Raw genomic sequence first — 12,532 nt, forward strand, 5'->3', positions numbered from 1 at the left:
ATTTATTTAATGCAAATTGTGTTATGGAAAAGTAAGTACTGGAAAAGTGAACTGGAAGTTCAACTTTAATTGTAATAAATCGCAACGAGTGCAAAAAATGTTAGAAATCAATTGAGTTTAAACTTTCGTTATTGTTCGCTATTTGGCTCCAAACATGAATAAGATTAAGTTATTTGGAATCGACATAACGAACATTGATTCAATAGGATTGAATCGATCGGGCTAACAGTGTTGAGCTTACCAAGGATTAATCTCTCCAAAAAGAAAATTTGTTTCAACTGAAGCTCCATTTATCGGAAAAAATCCTATTAAACTAATGTTACGATCAATATGTGTTTTTTTTTATCTTAACTCATACTTTTTTCTATATTGTTGTTATAAATTTGACCTTCATATTACAAATTTTATTTAGGTTTTCTTTCTCTTCTTCCTCCGAATTATTACTTCCATTCCTTATTGATTTCGTCTGTCATTATAACCTTACCTTCGCCGTATCTGCTGCTTATCATTTGGTAGCCAAAGTCCATCATTCCAGGAAAATCTAAACGGGATTTGATACCATTGCTGTCGAGTGAAAACCCTCCAATGTGACTATCAAACCGGTCGGTTTAAGCTATTTGTATCTTAAGTAAATCGTACCATAAATTACACAATACGGGTTACAATTTTGTGCTGATACTAAACACTCCAAACCAGGCTAACGCTTTCACACTTTCATACGACCACGCATAACCCTAACACGGTGCAGTTCCGGAAGTTATTTGCTGCATATTTTTATGACAAAACGCTCGAACTGGTTCGGGAGTTGAGTCAAATTTTAGAACCAGTTCAACCGTTCCCTTTTTTAGTCCTTCTTCATAATATCGATGATGAACTCATGGGTTTAGTTTTTTTTCTTCTTTTTGTGCATATCCTTATATCCCCTGTACCGGGGTAGCTACTCTAGTGTAAAATTGAACTCTTTCATCACTTTCCCACGCTAAACACTGCGGGTGTCGGTTTAGGGCTACCGGCATACCGCAGGGGACGGGGTCGGCAATGCCTGATTGGATCCCAAGACATATTCTTCCGAACCTCTCGATCGACGGCAAAAGGATTGAACGGTACCCGTTTTCTATCTGCGCTCTAGAAATTGATGGCATCTTACCGGTCAGAAGCTAACGAAATCGATCCCCACTACCCCCATCGACTGCTGTGGCCAAACGCAAGACTCATCCGGTTTTGCGTTAGTTCTCGTCCTTTGATAAAATGTGATTTTCTTCGTGCAAATATTTGCTTCTTCGAAAGGAAAATTGACATTTTCTATTCTATTCAGCGCACACACACACACCGATTCGATGCATGGCAGAACGAGCGCGCCACAGATACATCCGGTTTCAGTATGCGTTAGGTAGCCACACGATCGTAAAAAGTGATGCTTTCATGATGAAATTGCTGCTTCACTTCCCTTGTATACAATATCTATGTAAACTTGTCGGTCCGTTTGCTGACCCACTTCCTGTCCTGCATGGTTTTGTCAGTCTTTTCCATCTTTATAACACACACAAAAAAACAAATGCAGCAAATGGTTCACTTTTAATCGATGAGCTTAAAACAAGAAAGCTATTTACCGCCATCCCTTTGCATCATCACCAATCAAATCACAACAACATCTTTGACGCTTCAAATATGAGCAACTTGTGATGTTGCCTTCTTTCAGCAATATGGGGAAGGCGCAACCATAAAAACTCATGGAAAGTTTTACGAAAACCTAAACTCAAAATATCCTCCAGCTATAGCGGTACAGAGCAAGCCCAAGCCCAGCACGATTGTTTGAGCAGCACTCAGACCGTCAGACAGTAAGTGGTTTTGCAACGAAGGTTTGTCTAACGATCCGCAACGAGCGGAAAGTATACAAAACTCCTTCCCAAAACGTTGGTTCGGGGGCTATTTCGTGAATGTGCCAACTGGGGCTTCGTCAAAAGACGTCCGGCTGTAATGAACTCTGCCCGAAGGTGGGATATAGGTGTTGAATGTACGTAGCAACACAACGGTGCTCCTACAATGTGCCAGCGTCTGTATCCGGGTGAAGTACCATGCGTCTCCATTAATCCGGGTAAAGTACCATGCGCCTCCATTGATTCGGGTGAAGTACCATGCGTCTCCATTGCACGCAAAAATAATAGTTGAATAAGAAAGGATTATTTTAAACGGATATATTTAAAGTCAAAATCCTTTTTGGGGTAATCGGTAAGCAAACTGCTTTGTGCAACGTTAATTGTTGATGCAAAACACGAATGAACTAAGCCTTCCCTATGTGTAAGACTGTTTTAAATATGGGGAACTAACAAGCGATTAAGAGGAAGTCAAAAAAGAGAAGAGAAAAGTCTAAATTTAATACAAAAAAAATAATTTTCTAGTTAACGATTTTATACTTAACTACATTTAAACATAATTGAGGTGTTTAAAAGTTTATTAAATGAATAATCTTCAACGATATTTTAACTTTGTTTCTATAATATTCTCCATAAAACCAATTTCAAACAGAAGAAAGTTTGAAGTACAAGTACAAGTTTTTTGTACTCACCATATACATATGAAAATCACAAACCTAATCCAACCACGTTTGCAGAAAACAAAACGACTTAGTGCCGTAAGGTTAACGCTTGCATCTTTTGCTAATCCATAATTACCTGTAATGGTGTTAACATGTCGTCTTGCGCTCCAAAATACCATTCACCGTTGATGCACCATTACCATGCCAGAAGTAGGTGCATTCGATGCCATAAAAGCATTTGTCAGCTAACAGTGTCCCAACAGTGCCATTTCTTACCATCATGCAGGACGCCAAATCTCGCAGGACGCCAAATCTCGCAGGACGCACGAAAGTTGCCAGATTTTCCAACAGTTTCAGGCCAGCCACGATGGGACACTCTTTCAAGCGGATACATTTAGCTTCCGCACGAGCACTGGAATTGTGAGAACGAGATAGAGAGATGCGGTGATCATCCAAAAAAAAACCAAAAAGGTGACCATGACTGTTGTATGGAGATTTATTGTGTCGATAGCAGATCCACAACGTCAGGCCCGAAAGCACCAACTTGGGACCGTACAGAGGGAGAGTTTCAACTGCAACTGCTCGTCCTACGATGGCTTAATTACAGTCACCGTTCTTTGGCCGTTCTTCGGCGCGCTTAATACGGTCGGCCATAAATCTTCCGGCATGTCGAATGCGCTTTGAATAAATGTCTCCTTTGAACCGTGAACGAATGTCAAACTACAAACAGCAAACCGGAGTGAGCACACCCGATGGGTAAAGCCGGGAAGTAGCCGTGAGTGCTATCTTGCCACCTCACCACCGAATGGAGCCGTCATCGTATTTTGGTTTTCGTTTATCACTTGGTAACCGCTGGGAGGTGGCCCTGTTTGGTGTTTTGTGGCTCAGGTTATCTATCCGTTTCGGGAACTTGCAGGGGGTTTTCTCAGACGGCGTATCAAAACAAACTTCGACATCAGTACCGGCCTGTTGGACGATTTACGATTTACCGCGCGACTGCAACGATCCCGAATGATTCCTTCGAGGGTTTTTTCCACACCCCGAATTTAAGGGAGGAGGGATAGAGAGAGAGATAGAGGAGTTTTAGGTGAAAAAAACCACTTCACAAATCCGTTGTGACATCACTATCTCGCCGTTCAATCTCAAAACCGCAATAAAATGAAGGAAAATCAATGCTTGGAACAGACTACATCCGATCCGGTCGGCTGTTCCCGGGGCAATCCCCGAACCCTGGTCGATTGATGGTGTTTGCTTTCCATAGAAAGAATGAATTACGGGATTTGTTTTGGGTGACGGACGATTGATATTAAACGCCAAATAAAACACTTTAATATCAATTTCCTTGATCCTGCCCTTTTTTTTAGCGGGCAAGGACCGACCGTGACTGTGGGTGGCTGCTCGGTTGAAGGGAAACGTGCAACAAGCTGTTAATGCTACGAAATGGTTTAGCCGAACGAATAAAAGACATTCAATACATATGTTTTGTGTGTTCAATAAACAAATTACCATATTAATCTCATCATTAATTCTCATTAAATCAAAGAAAAGGCAGATAATTTTCCCTCATTTATTGGGTGCAAGGAAAAAATATTTTTGTAATAAAGTAATCTTGTATCTAATAAGTTCAAATTCTAAAATTAGGATGAGCTTGAAGGATGAGTAACTTGAAGGTATAATAATAGCCCTTAAATTTTATTTTATTTTTAAGAAAACGGAGACATTTTAAACATCAAACTAATTCATTGATCGTTTAAAATTTTTGCTTCAATTATTCTAAGCCAAACACTGGCCAAATATGCAAAATAAACCACATTTAAAATATGCCAAAATGATGGACGAATGTTATAATTTTGCTAAGGGAAAAAACAGTTGAAAATTAACCATTACAAACGCACAATCATTGTCTTACCTTATCATTATCTTAGTGTTTTATCAGTAGCTAATAATTGGGGCGGCCCGGTGGCGCATGTGATGAACGGCGCCAGTCCACACGGCCGGACCGGGTTCAAATCCCATCCGGACCGTTCCCCCGTAGCAAGGACTGACTATCCGGCTACGTGGTAAAAATAAGTCTAGTAAGCCAGAAATGACCGGCATAACCTGTAAGGTCGTTAAAGCCAAGAAGAAGAATAAACAACATTAGGATCTCAATTTTTATGTACTTTACGGCTTCACATAAATGCAATGGAGATGTGCGAGATGCAATCTAAAGCCATTAATTGGAACATTTTGAGCCGATTATTATTTGCGATTACCAGCGATTACCAGCGAGTATTAAAATACAAAAAAATGTTGATAATCGACAAACTTCAGGCTTCTACAAAACAAATAGAACAAAAAAAATATCCTAAAAATACCTCAATATCTTAAGCAAAATACGAACAACATCTTTTAATTGAAACACTTTACGCAACACAGTGCAAGGAGTGTAAAGAAAGGGGACTATTTTTACCACATTGAACAACTTCTCTTGATAAAACAAACAACGATGAAACACCGATGCCCGATGTGTGAACCGTTTATTTGTTTCTTTTTGCTGTAAAAATTCTTATGCAATTTTGAAGATTATGCTCCTTACATTCTTTCCATTCTGCAAAACTTTACCACATATATTATACCCCTGACATTAGCTGCAACCTAATCTGGATAAACAAAAACACAATCTATCCACCAACCAAGCCGAGTCAGCCACAACCGTGTTCGTAGGTTCTGGATTTTGTTGTGCAGCATTCATTTCACAACCAGCAACACATTACCATTCCTTGCTTCGACACCGAAGATAAGTTATTATAACCGTCTCAGATGAGCCCCTAGCTCAACCCTCTCTCCCTCGTCAGTTTAATATCGACTCAATTTCTGCATTGCAGCTTTTTTCGAGCACAATCAACATCATCATATGCGCTTTGGTTAATAATGCAACACACTGGGCGTTCTTTGTTCATACATGGAAACCCATGGCTGGACCTCACTTTATCGTTTTCGATGATGAGACGGTTTTATTTTGAGATTGCTTCTGTGTTGCAGATAGCTGTAGATTGCTAACTTCTTCGGAAGGAGGAATCTTTTTTTTCACCTCGTCCCACCGTGAAACTATTGCCAAAACATGGAAAGCAAAAGGTATGCTTAAAATGGTATGCTAACACTCGGAAAAACAAAACTTTATGGTTTCTACAATCAAATTTCCGAAAAGAATATTATTTTCCATGTCTTAAAGTTTTTTTTTTTTTTATTCTAATTTTTGTTTTTTACATTTTTTTAAAAGAATGAAATATTATAGATGAAACAATCTGAAGAAAGGAACTGAATCGGTTCATTTGTAAGTTATATTTAATTTTGATACAACAATTTTGAATAGTAATAAGCTTCTTCTTCTTCTTCCTTTAGCTGCAATAATGGTTTTTAAGGTTAAATAATATTTTCCATATATAGTAGTGATTTTAATAAATATATTATATTTTTTTATGATCTCCTGCCCTTAGTAAACATATGAGATTCGAACAACACTTACGGTGCATCAACCCGAAGATTAAAGTAAAAGACCATAGAACTGTCCTGAATCACGGAATTTCGTGATCGAACAAAGTAGATTATATAGGAATTAGTTCGCTATTTTTCGTTTCACTAGACAAACATATTAGGTTGCTTTTTTTAGCACTGAATTATTTCTTTGCTTCTACTGCTCAATCTATTACAATTTTTACCAACAATTACCAACTAAATAAAATATACAAAAATCTTATTACTGCTACTAACTACCACGGCTTTGGAGGCAACTAAAGTAGACATAGTTAAGAATAAATTAATGTCAAACATGTTGAAAGATAAATTAAAGCAAATGGAAGAGAAATAAAAGAACAATAGAATAAATTTGGAAATAGGACCACACGGTCATGAACTAAGAAGTACAGCAAACATACCGTCAGAAAATGGCGAAAAGCTTAAGTAATATTTCCCAACAAGCGATTGCGACAATAACTCTGCAATGAAACATTCTGTTGTTCAAGAAGTACAACCCATTAATCATGGCGGTGCTTAAATTATAAATGTTAAAATAAACTTTTAATTATGTAACATTTAATTTTGAACAATAACCACAACAAAGCTCCTACAATTCTGTGCCTTGTTAAACTACATTCATCTAAGTCATTATCTAAGCAAACTGTACAACGAAACAAGATGACCAAGAAATGCACCCACGACGGTCTACCGTTTCACATTTCATGATGAACGTAAGGAGAGAAAATAACTACCCGTTCTGCCTTAGAGCGCCGTACGGTTAACATGCCGTCGGTATCGTACCTTTTGAAAAATTAAATCCTTACATCCTTCACCCCGCAACGGTGAATGGCACGAGGGTCGGAAATATTCTTTTCCATAAGCATAAACGATGATAGTATCACTTACAGCATCCTGACTCTACGAGGATCCTCGAGACGATTTCCGAAAAGTTGCTGCGAACAGCCGCTGAGAGCCCTAGACGTGGCTGAAGCAAAACAAAACCTCCTCAAATAAAAAATAAAAAAGCGCAACCAAGCCATCTCAAGCCTTTCGTACCAGCAAAAGCCTGAAGCCTATTCGCGTAGGGTTCTGCTCACACACACACACAGACACAGAAACCCTCCCGTAGAATGGGACACCATTAAAACGGGACCAAAACTGGTAAAGCAAGCAGGCCCTAACGTACCAGCAGTTCGTACACTGCTTCGAGTTGACTGAATCGGAGCGAACGAAGATCATAAAACGTAAACCCTGGGCAATGTCGCTTTAATCCAGCACCTCAAGCTCAGGCAAAACTTGCCACACCAGCTACAACCCCCCTGTGCCCAGAACCGGTGTCCTTCCTTATTTCATTTATACCGTAAAATATGAGCATACACAAAAAGGGTGGCAGGCGTCCAGCATCCGTGGTTGCAATGTAAGACGGATTTCGCAAAGTAGTAGTTGCGAGCTGGAGCGTTTATTTTTACATTCCCTCATCGTTTCTGATGTGTGTCGTCGACGGTGCAAAGCACGTGCAACATCCAACACTCAACTGGGTCGGCCCACTCACATACCTTGTGACACGATCGTGGGGGATGAGGGGCGGTTAAGCTTTCATAAGTGACGCAAATGTGGAAGAAAAAAATGAAGAAAAAAAATGCAAAAGGAGGACGTTCCTGACACACTAAAGGAGTTTGCTATATTTTATTTTTTTTTTTTGTAAGGAAATGATAATATTTTTTCATCCTATTGTGCTTTGTATATAAATACAGGGGTTTTGAGGATACAATTGACATGTTCATCGAGTTTTTTATTTGTTTTGTTTAGACATATATTTTATTCTTTTTTTTGAAGTTGTTTTATCCCTACAGAACATTAACTTGGTAAATAAAATTGTTAAGCAATAAGTTGTTATTTGCAACACTGCTGGCAAGCAAAATGCATATCAAGCAGCTTATTCTCTTTATAGATATATTCAGTTTAATTGTACATTTTTTTATATTATTTTATAAAAACAAATTCTTAAAACAAATCAAATCTACAAAACACAAAAACATCGTGCTGTTTAATGCAACAAAATTGAGAAATAAAACTCACCCGACAACCCCCCGTTGCGATTGCTTACTTTAGCTCTGCTTCATATAATTTGCCACATTAAATTGTCACTGTACATTGGTTTCCGATTTAACATCATCCTTCGTACACCATAAATAGAATCGAATCGGTCTTATTTTTTTTATTACCGTACAGCTCTGGATAAGAAAAAAAATCCATAACATCGAACCAAACAGCACTCACAATCGTAACAACAACAAAAAGGTCCTTCACCAAATGCCAAATCGAACAAATGTCTTTCGGTTCTTTTTTTTTTTTTGAACAATCGGACAGAAACAAACGACTGCAAATTTTACGACACCTCATTAAACTCTGCGCCCAACCCAGTTTCAGCTGCAGCTTGCCATTCGAGTTACGATCAGTTCTCTTGCTAGTGCCTTTGAAGTGGATCAATCTGAGCCGGGTGTTTTCAGGCAACCGATAATCTTATTTATCATTCGTTGTCGCCACATTTATCTCACACTGACGGACAAGCAAAAGAAAAGAAGTTTTACCCAAAAATCTTCCCCCCACTGGACGCTGGTGTGATGAAGGTACCAACTATCGTAACTCCATCACGGTAAAGAAAACAAAAACACTCCCCGATCCGCAGCCTGGTTACCTTTTCCTTTTGCCATCCGACATGCGGGCTGTGGCATTACAAAACATCTCGGTAATAATTTATTGACTCGCCGAAAATTGCGTGCAATTCACCCCTCGGCGGCGGTTAAACTCACCTAGTTCGCGCACTCTTGCGCCATATACCATTAATTAATCACGAAATCCTACCTCTCGGCAAATGGAAAACTTTTCCACAAACATCACTCTTCTTTCATTCCGGTAATTCATTCTATTCTGACGTTCGGTTCTGTGGTCGAGTGCTGCCGTGGTGTGGGCGTTTCACTTGTAACCAAAACTTGGCCCGACTGACCGTGACTGGGCAAACGTACAATATTGATAAACTTTGCCTTGTTTTCGTGAGTGTGTTTTTTGGTCAGTGTGGGGGCAGGCACGTTGAGTGGGATGAATCTTGAAGAGTTCATCGTTTTCCAACCTTTTTTTGTTTTTGCAATATATTATTTTGCTTGTCAACCGCCGTTACAAGCGTTGCTAATTTATTTGCCTGGTGCCGGCAGAAAAAAAAGGTACCTTCCGTGGTGCGTGATTTTTTTTTTATTTACTTTTCTGCGTGCCCTTCTAATTAAAGGAATTTATTCCTTTTGCACCTAGCAAATCCAATGGAAGCAAAACAATATACTTGTATGAATATTAATTAAATACAAATTCAATCTTGACAAAACGGTGGGCAGTCACCCATGTACCTCTACGTCACTGATCTGTTTACCGTTCGCATAACGTTTTGCACACGAACCGCTGCCATTTTCGGGAAGGCCACCCACCACAACGAAAGATAAGGGTTAAAAGTAAATATTTGCCTATCAAGATCAGCCGAGACACGGCAGCCGCGGTTCGAAAAACAAAATATTCGGCACCCATTTGCTGCAGCCAAAAAGCCTCCATTCTTTATACCTCCATTCGGTTACGTTTGTTACACACCACATTAATTAAATATTCATTAAAGGCCACAACTCGGGACAAACGCTCGGGACAATCAACGTGGGGTGAAACTAATGAGAATTTTCCATGGTACGGCTGACGACGGGGCCGAAGACGACTCGCCGTTAATCTCTTAATTCGATTTTATACAGTGCCCCAGTTTCTGTTGTACCGCTGTCCAACTGGCCGTAAGTGCTTGTCCGCACTTTTTCCCAATTTTCTCTCATTTAAGCTGAATCGATTCCCACTCAATCACACGAAACTCACGCCCGTCAAAAACATTGATGGTCGTGACCGTTCCCCTAAAATACGGACGAGTTTTGCCCATTTCTTTCGTTGCGTTAATGGGATTTTTCGTCACACATATTACGGCTGTCGCAGTTGAACACAGGTACTTCATCGGTTAAGGACGATCCGCATTGATTGGGTGAGCGATTATCTCGTCCGGCAACGATTTTGCATTAATGGTATTTAGCTACGCGCGTGACAAATACAAACACGCGACGGTTAAATTCGGTGCGAACATTTGTTTCAATTATTGCGTTAGAAGCAATAAACAGTTTTCATTGCAATGTTGTATTTTCCACGACACTGTAGGGAGTGTTTTTCAATCACTTTTAATGTTTTTGCACAACAATCAATTTCATTTTTAATGATAACATCAACTAAAACCATGCATTGTATTTGTTTCGTCCTTTAGCGCTCACTTTTAGTTTTAGCAAACACAAAAAACTAACGACATAAATAGTATCAACAATTTTCAAATTAGTTTATAAAACATTTATTTTTTTATGTGTTTAAGTTTACATATGCAGGATGTTCCCAAGATACGAGTAGTGCAAATCCACGAAGATCCGCATATCTTGAATATCCACGAATAGCGAATGATGGTATAATCTCAATTTTAATATTCTATTTCAATATATTTCTCATAAAATAATTTCAACAAAAGTAACAACCGCAGGATTTGAAGCAGGGAAAATAAGTAATAAAAAAATGCTAAAACTATTAAATTCAAATAAAGCTAAAAATAAACACCTAAATGAAAGGACAAACAAACAAACAAACAAACAGTGAAAGGAGAACAAAGAGTGGATAATGGGAGTTGGATAAACTAAGAAAGCAGAAAGTGGAAAATTACAATTCGAAATAAGTAAAAAAAAAGATTCAATATAAAAATATGGACAAGAATCGGATCATCATGACTGTGTTATGACTGGACATAAGAGGAATTACTGATTTCAGAGAATTACGCTGAAACAGAGTGACATAAGGATTTGCATTATGTACTTACTCTTTTGTAATTCATAGAAAAAATGCTCTCAACTAATCCGTTGACTACTTTTTGCATTTTAATGCACTCATTCTCTGTTCCGACTATCGACTTACTCTTTTGCAGCTTAAATCACTTAATACGAGTGAGTAAAAGTGTTTTGTTATTCTCGTTGGATTTCCATGGCACAAAGACGTACGCTAAATACGATCATTTCGAGGTTGGAAATGAAAACGAAATCACAGGTACCATCACACGTATTTTAGTAACCGATTGTTTGAAGATATACCTAGTTATAGAATTTGTATTTAAATGCTATTTACAACAACCTTAATGGAAAATATCTTCGCGGTGCAACGAAGAAACATGCAACTTCAAAATTGGTGGTTAGCCCAAAATCATTGGTGAGGCAATACTTTCCAGAGCACATCATTCTCCTTAGGAATATGAAAATTACTAAACTATAAACAAAAAGGCACCGTAACACTAAATCAACACAAGTTTGCTTCCTCGTATGCACATATCATTTATTCCTCTAACTTTGAACATCACTACGGTCGGTATCGGATTTACTCCGAAACAGACATCAAACCTTCAAATCCTTGCATTATTTCATTTCCATGGAGCCAAAACAAACAAAGCAAAAAAAAACACAAATTCAAACCCCATCGAAACGAGAACTATCTTGTCGTGTTACAAGTGTTGCTACACATTCAATCGACACTGGCAACCTCACAACGGCCCTGTTTGGTCGCGTGATATTCCCGTATCATTGAACGGCAGTCAAGCATCAGGGAAGGATTCCGGTATCGCCTGTGCAGTGTACGTACCATTCGCGTACGTTCGTTAAAAATGGAAAATATCACACTCATGCTTAAGTTTTGCAAATACCCAACCGTTACCTGCCCTGCATTGAGCCAGTGTGGAGCTTTAGAGCAAGGCGATACGTTGGTAAAGCCATCGAAATGGAGTTGTGCAGTAGTGGTGATTTTACCGGGTTTCCGATGCAGCTTCGCATACCTGGTGGAATTTTTCAGGTTGCCTGCTTTTTGGGTACGTGCGGATTACACCGGAAATCCAGATGTCGAACAACGTCTAACGAACCTCCAAAGCTTTGCCAGTCGTTTTGCATACGGAAGTCTTATGGCATATCATTTTCTAGTGGAATGCAAGTAAAAGCGAGAAAGAGAGAGAGACTAGAACCCAGGTTTAGTACATTTTCATCTCACCGTAGCTTTCCACAATCGTGGAACACCAACGAATAGTCAATCGCTTGTGCAATAGCTTGAGTACCTCACTCGACTCTGCCAACCCGAAGTCAAAAGGCACCACAACCCTGATGGGAACTTCTCACACACTTACATTCCTAAAATGCTTTACCTTCCATTCCTCTGTCTCCAATCAATTTTCTTACCACCCAGTTCTAGCAACGCAATAGTCCTCTCCAAAATCTTCGCCAGAACTATTGAGCCCCGGGATATCAGTTCGTCTTTATTGCACTGGGGCAGCAGTATGGTTTAACTTCGAACGGCGGACACTTCTCTCCGGCCACGCGGTGTATAATATTTCTTTTTTATTACCATCATGCATCT

The sequence above is a fragment of the Anopheles funestus genome, chromosome 3RL (genome assembly GCF_943734845.2).
Source record: "Anopheles funestus chromosome 3RL, idAnoFuneDA-416_04, whole genome shotgun sequence".
In the NCBI taxonomy this organism is placed as follows: domain Eukaryota; kingdom Metazoa; phylum Arthropoda; class Insecta; order Diptera; family Culicidae; genus Anopheles; species Anopheles funestus.